General features: G+C 53.5%; 1 non-coding gene across 1 annotated transcript; it reads right to left on the reverse strand.

Annotated features, from left to right (window-relative positions):
* Positions 1-5,274: 5,274 nt before the first annotated feature.
* LOC114810508 lies at positions 5,275-5,412 on the reverse strand. Its single transcript, XR_003758207.1, has one exon. It is a non-coding gene; the product is annotated as a small nucleolar RNA SNORA7 (small nucleolar RNA).
* Between the last annotated feature and the right edge of the window lie 7,403 nt (positions 5,413-12,815).

The raw sequence follows: 12,815 nt of genomic DNA on the forward strand, positions 1-12,815 counted from the left end.
TCAAGTGAGCGAAGGGGGCTGGAAGGGGAGGTGTCATCTGCCTCGACCTGGCAGCCGAAGCCCTTCAGGGGCGCGAAACGAGTGGAAAGGGAGAAGGGAAGAGGGGGCCGGGATCCACAGAGTTCAGGGTGAGCGGAGAGCAAAGAAGCTCGAGGTGGACTGGTCAGAAAGCGAAGAGGACGACCAGGAGAAGCCCAGCGGGAAAACCCAAGTTCAGAGAATTTCCGTGGGGGGAGGGGGAATTGGCTATCGGTCAAGCAATGGAATGTCAAGGATTCGTATCTACTCACTCCCGTGTATTCCCCCGAATGCTCACTGCTAGGCCGCGCACGTGCCGAAAGCTCGACCACGACCCAGTGGTGAATTAACGGAGCAGGTTCCAGTAGGCTTAACCTTCGTTGAATTCATTCAATTCGATTGCATTTATTGAGGGCTTACTGTGTTGCAGAGCAGTCTACTAAGCTGCTCTGGAGAGTACAGTGTAATAATAGACGCATTCCCTACCCACAGTCAGCTTACAGTCTAGAAGGGGAGCAGACGTTAACATAAATCAATGATTTACAGATGCGTCCGTAAATGCTGTGGGCCTGGGAAGGGGGGATGAGCCGAAAGGGAGCGAGTCGGGTCGACGCAGAAGGGAATGGGGGAAGAGGAAAGGAGGGCTTAGTCAGGGAAGGCCTCTTGGAGGAGATGTTCCTTTAATAAGGCTTTGGAAGCAGGGGAGAGAGTAATTGCAGGATTTGAGGAGGGAGAGCCAGAGGCAGGATGTGGGTGAGGGGTCGGCGACAAGGTGGATGAGATTGAGGTACACTGAGAAGGTTACATTGAAGAGCTGAGTGTCCGGGCCGGGTTGTGGTAGAGTAGCTAAGTGAGGTAGGGGGTGCCGAGGCGACTGAGTGCTCTGCAAGACTGAGCTCCTCATCTTCCCTCCCAAGCCCGGTCCTCTCTATCACCGTGGACGGCACGACCATCCTTCCCGTCTCTCGGGCCCGCGATCTCGGTGTCATCCTTGACTCGTCCGTCTCGTTCACCCCACGCATCCTATCCGTTACCGAGACCTGCCGGTTTCACCTTTACGATATCGCCGAGATCCGCCCTTTCCTCTCCACCCAGACGGCTACCTTACCGCTACGGGCTCTCGTTATATCCCGGCTAGACTACCGTGTCAGCCTTCTCTCTGATCTCCCTTCCTCCTCTCTCGCCCCGCTCCGGTCTATTCTTCACTCCGCTGCCCGGCTCGTCTTCCCGCAGAAACGATCTGGGCCTGTCACTCCCCTTCTTAAACACCTCCAGTGGTTGCCTATCAACCTCCGCTCCAAACTAAAACTCCTCACTCTAGGCTTCGAGGTTCTCCATCACCTCGCCCCTTCCTACCTCTCCTCCCTTCTCTCTTTCTACCGCCCACCCCGCACGCGCCGCTCCTCCGCCGCCCACCTCCTCGCCGTCCCTCGGTCTCGCCCATCCCGCCGTCGACCCCCGGGCCGCGTCCTCCCGCGGTCCCGGAACGCCCTCCCTCCTCACCTCCGCCAAACCGATTCTCTTCCCCTCTTCAAAACCCTACTTAAAACTCCCCTCCTCCAAGAGGCCTTCCCAGACTGAGCTCCCCTTCTCCCTCTACTCCCTCTACCGCCCCCCCTTCACCTCTCCGCCGCTTAACCCTCTTTTCCCCCCATCTCCCTCTGCTCCTCCCCCTCTACTTTCCCATCCCCTCAGCACTGTACTCGTCTGCTCAACTGTATATATTTTCATTACCCTATTTATTTTGTTAATGAAATGTACATCGCCTCGATTCTATTTAGTTGCCATTGTTTTTACGAGATGTTCTTCCCCTTGACTCTATCGCCATTGTTCTCGTCTGTCTGTCTCCCCCGATTAGACTGTAAGCCCGTCAAAGGGCAGGGACTGTATCTATCTGTTGCCGACCTGTTCATTCCAAGCGCTTAGTACAGTGCTCTGCACATAGTAAGCGCTCAATAAATACTGTTGAATGAATGAAAGCCAGTGGGGAGGAGTTTTTCTTGATGCAGGAACGGGTTAGGCAACGACTGGAGTTTCTTGAGGATGGGGAAACGTGGCCTGAACATCTCTGTAGAAAATTGATCTGGGCAGCGGAGTCAAGTATGAACCGGATTAAGGAGAGACAGGAGGCAGGGAGGACAGGGAGGAGGCTGCTACTGTAATCAAGGCGGGAGAGGATAAATGTATTAACGTGGTCGCCGTTTGGACGTAGGGACGGGGGAGGATTTTAATGACGTCGTGAAGGTGGAACCGACAGGATTTAGTGACAGATTGAATATGTGGGTTGAATGAGAGAGAGGAGTCAAGGATAATGCCAAGGTTACAGTCTAGACGGGGAGACGGACATTAACGTAAATAAATGATTTACAGATACGTCCGTAAATGCCGTGGGCCGTGAGACACGGCTTGTGAGACGGGAAGGATGGCCCGCAGTGCCTTCTACGTTGATGGGAAAGTCAAGGGGAGGAGGGGGTTTGGGTGGGAAGACGAGCTCTGTTTTGGACACGTTTAGCTTGAGGTGACAGGACGATAGCCAAGTAATGACGTCTCGAAGCCAGGAGGAAACGTCAGGCTGCAGAGAGAGGGAGAGAGATCGGGGCTGGAGATGTAGATTTGGGTGTCATCCGCTTAAAGGTGGTAGTTGGATGATGATTGTGGTCTTTGTTCAGCGCCTGCTGTGTGCCAGGCACTGTACTAAACACTGGGGAGAATACAAGGAAATTGAGTTGGATATGGTCTCTGTCCCACGTGGCTCACTGTCTTAATCCCCGTTTTACAGATGAGGAAACTGAGTCGCCGAGAAGGGAACTGACTTGCCCAAGGTCACACAGCAAGGCAAAGTGGCGGAGGCCGGAGGAGAACCTTCTGACTCCCAGGCCCGTGCTCTATCCACTACGCCACGCTGCTTCCGAGTCGAAGCCATGGGAGCGAATGAGTTCTCCATTCTGGGAGTGGATCTGCTCGGGCTCTCCTGAACAACCTCTCCCTCCCCGGTCTCATTTGCTATATTCTGGGAGGGGGGCGGATTGAGATGGAAGTACAATCCCTTTCCCCGCCCCCGCCCCCCCCGAAGGTGGTGCTTAGCTTTGTTAGAGGCTAAGCTGGGGAAGTCTCTCTGGAAGCTGTGCTGAATCCCTATTATCATCCATCAAGCAATCAGTGGTATTTACTTAGTGTTTCCAGTGTTGCAGAGCCTCGTACTGAGAGCCTTAGTAGGGTGCTATCCATCGGATCCCCGTTCGTCCGATTATTCGTTCAATCGTATTTATTGAATCCTTACTGCGTCCGAAGCATCGTACTAAGCGTTTGGGAGAGGACAGGAGAAGAAACAGACGCATTCCTGCCCCCAGTGAGGTCACAGTCTGGGGGGAGACAGACATTAATGTAAATACGTGAGTGAAGTACAGATATATATATATATTTGTTTCTGGGATCCAGTCGGGAGGATCTTTCTGTGATGGTGCATTTCCCTTCACCAAGTTACACCTGGAGCATCAAAGAAGTTTAGTGCAGGTTCACCGAATTTTGAGGAGAAGCTGGGGCCGATTTTTAGTCCAAACCTCATTTCACGGCTTTTCCCGAGAAGAGCTATCAGTCAGCCGAGCTGTGGCATAAAGGGAAGGGCTGGGACTCAATCTATTGAGTATCTGGGGTGCACAGAACACTGTACTAAGATATTAGGGGAGTACGAAACAACAGAGTTGGTAGACACATTTCTTGCCCACAATGAGTTTACAGTCTAATTGGGAAGACAGACTTTAAAATGAACTGGCAGCGTGGCTCAATGGAAAGAGCCTGGGCTTTTGGAGTCAGAGGGCCTGGGTTCGACTCCCGACTCGGCCACTTGTCAGCCTTGTGACTCTGGGCACTTCTCTGGGCCTCAGTTACCTCATCTGTAAAATGGGGATGAAGACTGTGAGCCCCACGTGGGACAGCCTGATGACCCTGTATCTCCCCCAGCGCTTAGAACAGTGCTTTGCACATAGTAAGCTCTTAACAAATACCACCATTATTATTATTACATGAGTGCTGTGGGGCTAAGATTAAGAGGGGAGTATCAAGTGCTGATCCAACTGCAAGAGGATGCAGAAGGAAGAGGGAGTAGGGGAAATGAGGGCTTAGTCGGGGAAGGCCCCCAAGCCCCCCGATTAGACTGTAAGCCCGGCAATGGGCAGGGACTGTCTCTATCTGTTGCCGATTTGTACATTTCAAGCACTTAGTAAGCTATGTGCTCTGCACGTAGTAAGCGCTCAATAAATACTATTGAATGAATGAATGAAGGAGAGAAGATTTGAATAAGGCTTCAAAGGCGTGGAGAGTGATCGTCTGTCGGATATGAAGGGGGAAGAGACAAGCTTCTGGTTGGCCGGCAGGAGCTACGGATGCTCTCCTGCAGACCTCTTCTTGAGTCTTTTCTCCGCAGCCATCTTTCCATTTGGTTCGATCCTTTTCTTTTGCTCTCGGGTTTGGGAGTTGGGTTCATTCCACGTCTGCCTCGGGTGGCGTTAATTTTAGGGCGGCCGGTAACCTTAGCTCCAGTTCTAAAACATGCAGAGACGCGGACCCCAATTCATTCCAAAGAGGGGAAGGCTCTGGACTCTAAAAGGGGCCCCATAGCGTCGTAAACGGGACCGTCGAAGTCTGAAGACTAGTGTGTGCGGTGGGACTTGAGAGGTGGAAGGAAAGAGAGACGTCCAAACCCCTCCGGAAAGGCCGAGGCCGGTGAAGGAGTAGCCGGGATTGCCATCTGGGCGAGGGCTCCGAATCACGAGAAGGGGAGAGGCGGCCCCGGAGGCCGAAAGAGGGGCGTGAAGGCGGGACATCGGTGGGTGAGGAGCCGGCCGACTCCCTCCCCTCATCCTCCCCAGCCCTCCGAGTTGGAAGAGCGAGTGGGGAGTCAGCCCTCACCCAAAAATCTGGAACGTTCAGAAGGTTGTGACCGTCTAACGTGACCGGAGCCGGGGTAAGCTTCGAAAACTGCTGCCTCTCAGAATTGTTTTCATCGTTGTCCCTGTTTTCTCGTGTTGTTTTGCCGCTCTGGTCTTACGCCGTCGAGTCGCTTCCGACCCGTAGCGACCCCACGGACACGTCTCTCCCGGAACGCCCCGCTCCCCACCCGCAGTCGTTCCGGTAGTGGATCCAGAGAGTTTTCTTGGTAAAAATACGGAAGTTTCACCGCACCTTCCGCGCGGTAAACTCGTGTCTCCGCCCTCGCCTCTCTCCCCTGCCGCTGCTGCCCGGCACGGGTGAGTTTTGACTTGTAGCAGATGGCCTTCCCCTCGCTAGCCACTGCCCAAGCTAGGAAGGGAACGGGCAGGCCTCTGCTTGACTCTCCTTCCCGAAGCCGGGACCGGTAGAGGACCGGAAACTCTCCAGGCGCGACCCTGAGAGGAGTCGCTGCTCTTACGTTAATCTTATTTTGAGGGTCCGATGGCCACCTGCCCCCCTCCCCCCCATCATTAGACTGGGAGCCCCACGTCTGAATCATCATCCATCACCCTTGTACTCTTTCTTCCGCTGCGCTTAGCGCCGGGCTCTGAGAGCAGTAGGAACGAATGAACGAACAAGCGAACAAGTGGAAAGAGTGTTCGAGAAGGTGGCGGAGTACTGAGAGAGCATCAGGTCTCGGTGGCTGTCTGGCCGGAGAGAGCTTGACGAGAACGGGACGAGGGGGGATTTGCCCCAGAGGGAGAAGAGCGTGGCTGAGTGGAAAGAGCACCGGCTTGGGAGTCAGAGGTCGTGAGTTCTAATCCCGGCCCTGCCGTTTGTCAGTTGGGTGCCTTTGAAGCCAGTCACTTAATTTCTCTGTGCCTGTTACCTCATCTGGAAAATGGGGATTAATAATCATCATCATCATCATAATGATATCTGTTAAGCGTTTACTATCTGCCAAGCACTGTTATGGGGATTAATAATAATAATAATAATAATTATGGGATTTGTTAAGCGCTTACTATCTGCCAAGCACTGTTATGGGGATTAATAATGATAATTATGGTATTTGTTAAGTGCTATGTGCCCAGCACTGTTCTAAGCGTTCGGGGAGATACAGGGTAATCAGGTAGTTCCACGTGGGGCTCACAGTCTTAATCCCCATTTTCCAGATGAGGTAACTGAGGCACAGAGAAGCGAAGTGACTTGCCCACAGTCACACAGCTGACAAGGGTCAAGGGCCGGCATGAATAATGTTGGTACTTGTTGGGCGCTTACTATGTGCGGAGCACTGTTCTAAGCGCTGGGGGAGATACAGGGTCATCAGGTCGTCCCACGTGAGGCTCACAGTTAATCCCCATTTTCCAGATGAGGTAACTGAGGCACAGAGAAGCGAAGTGACTAGCCCACAGTCACACAGCTGACAAGTGGCAGAGCCGGGAGTCGAACTCATGACCTCCGACTCCCAAGCCCGGGCTCGTTCCACTGAGCCACGCTGCTTCTCTATTAAGGCCGGGAGCCCTCGTATCTAGCCCAGAACAGTGCTTGGCAGACAGTGAGCACTTAACTAATACCATCGTCATTATTCTCAAGAGGGTTCCGGAGGCCACAGCGACACAGTGTTAGGTTTGGGGGTGGTGAGGTGGGTGGCTCGGGGCGAGGGCGTCCGGACAGGATTGTCACCGTTTATTGTTGTATTTTCCCAAGCGCTCAGTACAGTGTCCTGCACGCAGTAAGCGCTCAATAAATACGATTGAAATCGTGGGGATGTTTGGTGGCACCGAGGCCCGGCAGGTGCAGGGAGGCGAGTTGGCCACCAGGTGGCGCCAGACTCGGCCTCCTGACAGGTTCGTTCGTTCATTCATTCATTCATTCATTCATTCATTCCATCATAATAATAATAATGTTGGTATTTGTTAAGCGCTTACTATGTGCCGAGCACTGTTCTAAGCGCTGGGGTAGACACAGGGGAATCAGGTTGTCCCACGTGGGGCTCACAGTCTTAATCCCCATTTTACAGATGAGGGAACTGAGGCCCAGAGAAGTGAAGTGACTTGCCCACAGTCACACAGCCGACAAGTGGCAGAGCTGGGTCTATTTCTTGAGCTCTTACTGTGTGCAGAACACTGTACTAAGCGCTGGGGAACGTACGATCCGTAGGGCCAGGTGGTTTTGTGGTCCTCGCCACCCTCAGCTCCCCAGCCGGGGAGGCGGCGGGTCTGCGGCATGGGCCGGACCGGGGCGCGGGGCCAAGGACACCGGCAACCTCGGGCCCTTACCTTTTCCAGAACCTTCTGCCTTCCCCCCATCCTGGGTCCCCCTCCACCAGGACGCCACTGCCAGGTTGCAGATGTCGGCGGAAGGAGCCGAGGAGGAGGGAGGACGGGCGCGTAAAATACAAATCGCCGGGCGTGAGGGGGTCTAGGTCACCTCCGGGCCAGACACTCTGAAAACGGGACTACCTCGCGTAAAAGCGGCCCAGTGGCCCCACCGGGGAAAAGCACACCCCGCTCGGGGCTGGGGCTGGCGGGGGTCCTGGGCCAACGGGATCCCTCCCGGTACAATTAGGGGGGCTGACAGAAAGGGAGGCCTCTGGGGGGCACACACATTCTCACCTCTCTCCCTCCTCGCCCCCACAGCGTCCCCACATTAGCCGTGAGGGATAATCACGGGAATCCTAGCTTTTCAACTGTGCCGAAACCAACCTGGGAAAAACACAGGCGCCAGTAGCAGAATGGCAGGGAGACGGCCACGTGGGAAGCGGCGTGCTCAGTGGAAAGAGCCCGGGCTTGGGAGGACCTGGGTTCCGATCCCTCCCCCGCCACTTGTCAGCTGGGTGACCTGGGACAAGTCGCTTCACTTCTCTGGGCCTCGGTTCCCTCATCTGTAAAAGGGGGATAATAATAATGATGATTTGGTATTCGTCAAGCGCTTACTATGTGCCCAGCACTGTCCTCACACATGGGGCTCACAGTTTTAATCCCCATTTTCCAGATGAGGTAACTGAGGCACAGAGAAGTTAAGTGACTTGCCCAGAGTCACACAGCCGATAAGGAGCAGAGTCGGGATTAAAGCACTCAGTCAGCTCCCCCCGTCCTAACTTACCTTTTACCTTGGGACCCACGACCTCTGACTCCCAAGCCCGTGCTCTTTCCACTGATCCACACTGCTCAGTGGATGAAGACTGGGAGCCCCAAGTGGGACAACCTGATCACCTTGTATCTTACCCCGGCGCTAAGAACAGTGTTTGGCACATGGTAAGCGCTTAACAAATGCCATCGCCGTCATATGCATAACCCCGGCCTCCAGGTCACCGCCTGACCTTAATCAGAGTTTGAAACAGGGCGACGCGGGAGGTACAGTAGACACTGATGGAGCAGAGTCCAAACCAAGTGGGGCTTGGGGGCAATTGAGAGTATAAAAGATGGAGGAACAAGAAGGGAGGGGGATTTTGCCAAGCGGACGCTGGTGTTGCCACGAACCTACCGGAGTTTGGAGCAGCCAAACCAAACTGCGGCGAGAGAGAAACCCACAGATAATGATCTTTATACTTTGATACTCACCCCAGGCCCACAGCCCCTAGGTACGTATCCTTATTATTACCAAGTACATTTCCTTATACTCTACTATCTCCCCTGTCTGTAATTTATTGTAATGTCCGTCTCTCCTTGTAAGCTCCGAGCCCGGGCCCAGATTTGGGAAGCCATCCTGCCCCCTCCCTCGGGGAGGCCTCGCCTTCTCTCACTCTCCCAAGTCTGCCTTGTGACCTCGGGCAAGTGACTCAACTTCTCTGCGCCTCGGTTACCTCATCTGCAAAATGGGGATCGAGACTGCCAGCCCCATGGGGGACAGGGACCGGGTCCCGCCTGTTCAGCTTGCACCTACCCCGGCGCTTAGAACGGTGCTTGACAAATAGTCAGCGCTTAACAGATACCCTCATGATGATTATTATCTTTATGGCATTTAATCAATCGATGGTATTTTTTGAGTGCTTACCGTGTACCGGGCACTGTAAATAAAAAGGGCTTGGGAGAGTGCAGTACGACAGTTCTTAAGGATTATGGTATTTAAGTCTTTACTGTGTTCCAAGCACCTGTAGTAGAGAGAAGATAATCAGGTCCCACATGGATGAGGAGGAGATGAGGAAGCTGAGGCACAGAGAAATCAAGTGACCTACCCAAGGTCACGCAACACGTATGTGGCAGAGTCAGGATTAGAACACAGGTCCTCTGACTCCCATACCTCCTTTCTCTCCATTGGACCATGCTGCCCGCCCACGGGGAGCTTACAGATAGGGGAAAGAGTAAGATATAAGGATATGTACATACGCGCTGTGGGACTGGGGGGAGTGTCAGAGCCTTTAAGGGGTACACAGCCACGAGCATAGGTGACGCAGAGGCGGGGTGCAGAGAGGGGAAATGAGGGGTCAGGAAGGGAAGGCTTCTTGGAGGAGAGGTGATCTTCGGCGGGCTTCGAAGGTAGGGAGGGTGGTGAACTGTCAGGGGACATAAAGGAAGAGAGGATTCCAGGACTGAGGGAATACACGGGCCAGGGGTCGGTGACGGTAAAGATGAAACCGAGGTACGACACGTAGGCTGGCAGTAGAGAAGCATTGAGAAGCAGTGTGGCTCAGTGGAAAGAGCCCGGGCTTGGGAGTCAGAGGTCATGAGTTCGAATCCCAGCTCTGCCGCTTGTCAGCTGTGTGACTTTGGGCAAGTCACTGAACTTCTCTGTGCCTCAGTTAACTCATCTGGAAATGGAGATTAAGACTGTGAGCCTCTTGTGGGACAACCCGATGACCCTGTATCTACCCTAGCGCTTAGAACAGTGCTCTGCACATAGTAAGGGCTTAACAAATACCAACATTATTATTAGAGGAGCGCAGTGTGTGGGCTGGGACGTAGAGAAGATCAGCAAGGTAAGTTAGGACGGGGGGGCGGGGGGGCTGACTGAGTGCTTTAAGGCCGATGATCAGGCGTTTCTGTTTGATACTGGAGCTTTTCGAGGAGTGGAGGGATGTGGCCTGAACAGTTTTCCAGAAAATAATCCGGGCAGCAGAACGAAGTATGGACCGGAGTGGGGAGACCCCTTACTTGGTGCTAAACGCCGGGGTGTGGGTAAAAGCTTATGAAATCACACAGGGCTCATTATCCTATCCTCCACTGACAGATGAAGGCCCAGAGAGGTTAAATGACTTCTCCCTCTACACTCACTCCCTTGGTGAACTCATTCATTCCCCCAGCTTCAACTATCATCTCTACGCAGACGACACTCAAATCTACATCTCCTCCCCTTTCCTCTCCCCCTCCCTTCAGGCTGTATCTCCTCCTGCCTCCGGGAAGTCTCCACCTGGATGTCTGCCCGCCACCTAAAACTCAACATGTCCCAAACTGAGCTCCTTATCTTCCCTCCCAAGCCCTGTCCTCTTCCTGACTTCCCTGTCACTGTGGACGGTACGAACTGTGGACGGTACGACCCTCCTTCCCGTCTCTCAAGCCCGCCACCTTGGTGTCATCCTTGACTCGGCTCTATCATTCGCCCCACACATCCGATCCGTCACCAGTGCCTGCCGGTCTCACCTTTACATTATCGCCAAGATCCGCCCTTTCCTCTCCATCCAAACAGCTATCGTACCGGTAAAGGCTCTCATGATATCCCGGCTGGATGATTGTGTCAGCCTTCTCTCTGATCTCCCTTCCTCCTGTCTCTCCCCGCTCCGGTCTATTCTTCATTCTGCTGCCCGGCTCATCTTCCTGCAGAAACGCTCTGGGCCTGTCACTCCCCTCCTTAAAAACCTCCAGTGGTTGCCCATCGACCTCCGCAGGAAACAAAAACTTCTCACTCTGGGCTTCAAGGCTCTCCATCACCTTGCCCCCTCCTACCTCACCTCCCTTCTCTCTTTCCACCGCCCACCCCGTACGCTCCGCCCCTCTGCCGCCCACCTCCTCCCCGTCCCCCGTCCTCACCTATCCCGCCTTCGACCCCTGGCCCACGTCCTCCCGCGGTCCCGGAACGCCCTCCCTCCTCACCTCGGCCAAACTAACTCTCTTCCCCTCTTGAAAGCCCTACTGAGAACTCACCTCCTCCAAGAGGCCTTCCCAGACTGAGCTTCCCCTTTTCCCTCTGCTCCCTCCTCCTTCCCCCCCTTCACCTCCCCTCAGCTAAGCCCCCTTTCCCTCTGCTCCTCCCCCTCTCCCTTCCCCTCCCCTCAGCACTGTGTGCATTTGCTCATTTGTATATATTTTTATTTTTACCCTATTCTGTTAATGAGGTGTACATCCCCTTGATTCTATTTATCGTGATTATGTTGTCTTGTTTTTGTCCGTCTGGCTCCCCCGATTAGCCTGTAAGCCCATCACTGGGCAGGGATTGTCTCTATCTGTTGCCGAATTGTACCTTCCAAGTGCTGAGTACAGTGCTCTGCACATAGTAAGCGCTCAATAAATACTACTGAATGAATGAATGAACTTGCCCTGGGTCATCCAGTAGTAGAGCTAGTTCTCGAACCCAGCCCTCCTGTTTCCCAGTCCCGTGCTCTTTCCACTTAGACACGCTGCCTCTCAGCTGAAAAGCCAGATTTGAAAGATGTGTGAACTCGGTTGCAGGGAAGCGTCCAGAACCAGGGAGAGATTTCCCTTTCGATCGATTCGTGACTGCGTTTGATTTGATGCTCTCTGTCCTTATCCTGATACAACTTTGATGTCTTCTACAAGTTCATCCAGTGCTTATTGCCTTCATGGGTTTCACCTAACACTTGGACTCTCAACTTCAGACGACACTACGTGGTCCTTCTCTCAGGAAGCTTGTGTTCTACGGGTGGAGACAGACTTTAAAATAAATTATGGAGAGGGGAAATGCAGAGCGTGAGGATACGTACATAAAGGGCTGGAGGGCTGGAGGGAGTATCCAACTGCTTACAGGGTACAGACCTGAAATTAGGCAATAATAATAATAATAATGTTGGTATTTGATATGCGCCTACTGTGTGCTGAGCACTGTTCTAAGCACTGGGGTAGATACAAGGTAATCAGGTTGTCCCACGTGGGGCTCACAGTCTTCATCCCCATTTCACAGATGAGGTTAACTGAGGCACAGAGCAGTTAAGGTCACACAGCAGACAAGTGGCGGAGCCGGGATTAGAACCCACATCCTCTGACTCCCAAGCCCGGGCTCTTTCCACTAAGCCACACTGCTTCTCAACAGCCACGCCGCTTCTCAACTCAAGAATAGGGTGGAGAGATGAGGGGTTAGTCAAGGATGGGTTACTCGTGGATCATGTAATTAGTAACCAGTTAATTACCCACTAGTTAAACCTTCCGGGGGGCCGGGGACCGTGTCGGAACCTTCCTCAATTCTTTCTCTCACATTCCTGCTCCCTTTCTCCATCCCGATATTGATCCTTGGGGACTTCACTATCCACGTGGATGGCCCTGACCACTCTCCCGCCACCCGCTTTCTCTCACTCCTCCACTCCACCTCACCCACTCGCCAACTTAGACACACACTTGGTCTCATTAGCCAGTCACGGTCCAATCTCTATCGGTCAATGGTATTTATTGAGCGCTGACTATACTAAGCACCTGGGACAATAAACAGACACGTTCCCTACCCCCAGTGAGCTTACAGTCAAGAGGGGGAGACAGGCATCGATATAAATAAGTGAAGGAATTACAGATACGTACGTAAGTGCGGTGGGCCCGGGAGGGGAGTGAATAAAGGGGGCGAGTCAGGGTGACATAGAAGGGAGGGGGAGAAGAGGAAAGGAGGGCTTAGTCAGGGAAGGCCTCTTGGAGGAGACGCGCCGTCACTGAGACTTCGAAGAGTCGGGGAGAGTCGTCGTCTGTCGGATCTGAGGGGGAAGGGAT

Source organism: Ornithorhynchus anatinus, chromosome 3 (genome assembly GCF_004115215.2).
Source record: "Ornithorhynchus anatinus isolate Pmale09 chromosome 3, mOrnAna1.pri.v4, whole genome shotgun sequence".
NCBI lineage: Eukaryota > Metazoa > Chordata > Mammalia > Monotremata > Ornithorhynchidae > Ornithorhynchus > Ornithorhynchus anatinus.